This window comes from Trichomycterus rosablanca, chromosome 22 (genome assembly GCF_030014385.1).
Source record: "Trichomycterus rosablanca isolate fTriRos1 chromosome 22, fTriRos1.hap1, whole genome shotgun sequence".
Lineage (NCBI taxonomy): Eukaryota > Metazoa > Chordata > Actinopteri > Siluriformes > Trichomycteridae > Trichomycterus > Trichomycterus rosablanca.
Genome location: NC_086009.1, coordinates 1,815,124 through 1,817,198, shown reverse-complemented (window position 1 = coordinate 1,817,198; position 2,075 = coordinate 1,815,124).

The window sequence follows — 2,075 nt, the reverse complement described above, 5'->3', positions numbered from 1 at the left end:
TTTTGACTTTTTTTAAGCCTGACACAAAATGTCAAGGGTCTGAATATTTTCTGAATTCGCTGTATTTAAAATAACGATAGGATTTTATTTGGTCTTTTATTTACTCATCGTCTGATATTTTTAATTTCAGCTGCCTGCCAAACTTCTCCAAAGACCTCAGGGGGTATTAAAAATAAAAACCCTACAGCTTAAAGGTATCCAATGTAGAGTCTGAGCACTGATGGCTCTGTAGAGCAAACATAGTGTGTCATGTCCCACTCGTTAACAAAGCCAGGCAGTCGTGGACTATTCGAATTTAGAATATTTCTATGATTGAGAGTACAACGATGTTTGTATCTCAATAATCAATAATAATATTGATAATAAGATTTATTCTAAATGGTTTCTGAATACGTCACTCTTCTGTATTCTATTGAATTAAGTTTGAACAGTTAAAGTCAAAATTCTACTTCCTTTTTAGGGACTGTTATTTTATTGCCGTTGTTGGATTTCAGTCATTTTTGCTAGCATTTTTGTTTTAGTGACTAAACGATTGAAACCTAAATATTATATATATATATATGTTAAATATAAGTTTTTGTTTATTATGAGCTTTCTGAAAATCTGCTGACCTCATAAATATACACACAGCAACTTAAAACAGTATTTTAACTACCACTATATTTTACCCAACACTTCTGAGCAACTTTTTAAATACATTTCCCCCAATTTAGTGATATCCCATTCCCCGATCGTATATCACCTCTACTGCTACTGACCTCCACTCCTAAACCCCCTCTGACACGTGTGCAGTAGCCGACCGCTTCTTTTCACCTGCATGGGGTGGGATAACACCAGTTAACGTCTCCCTCTGTGTACCGACAACTGTTAAATTGTCCCCGACACCCAAAATTGCAAAGAAATAACACTGATAATTAAAATGAATTAGAATGACTTATATTTGAGAAGAACTCTGCTCTCTGCTCTGCTTTTGCGTGAGAAAACATTTGATTCTCCCTCGTTATTCAGTCAGAATATCACTCAGAATCACACAGCAACTTAAAACAATGTTTTAACTACCACTATATTTTACCCAACACTTCTGAGCAACCTCCCCAATTTAGTGATATCCAATTCCTCGATCGTATACGACACACGCCCCCTCTGACACATGTGCAGTAGCCAGCCGCTTCTTTTCACCTGCACCACCTGCGGGTTCATATGGAGATCCGTATCGTGCATGCAGAGCCAAGCACTGATCCCCATTATCCCCAGTCTCTGTGTAGTACCATGGATCAGCCAGCAGAGGTCGTAATTGCAGCAGTTATTAGGAATCTTTTCAGCCCTCCCTCCTCTGGTGAAGCCAATTACGTCCGCTGAGCTGATATGAACTTTTAAGAAAATAAATTCAAATTGGATCATTTTTAGTGAGGTTTTAATATGTGATGATTAACCAAGGGGCACAAAAGCGATAAAACACAACAAGCCAGGTAAACAACCCCCCCTACGTTCCCCCACCCCCAAAAAAACACCTATCTGAGATATTCAGTATTTGTGCATTTATTGTAAAACTACATTGGATCCTTTTAAGCTCACCACTAAGGGCAGGAACGTTGTTTACTGGTTTACTGATACCAGTAAATCCTGTCACGTCTCATGTGACTGGTCATATGGTTCTATATGACGCACTTGAACGTGAAACACATTCCCCTTCTCCCAAAACGGGACGAACGTGGGAATGCAGTACTGCAGATATTGTGGTGACTGTACCTGTGTGTGCCACCGGTAGGGGCTGCAGGAGCGGGCGCTCCCGGGACGGGCGTCCCCACAGGACTGGGTGCTAAGCAGCTCCAACCGGGTAAAATCCCTCTGAATGCCCTCTGAGTCTGAGTGTGTGTATGCGTGTCGATGGTTTGTTCTGTCTCGGTGAAGCTCTTGTAGATAATCACATGCCCTTCTGCATGCAACACCTTCATAACCCCATCATGCCGTGCGTGTTTCGACGTAGCCAACGCTCGCTTTGGTCTGCAGGTGTGTGATCGCGGGCCGTTAAGTGTCGGCAGCGTCTGCTTTGGTCTGTTTTTTTCCCCAGATGT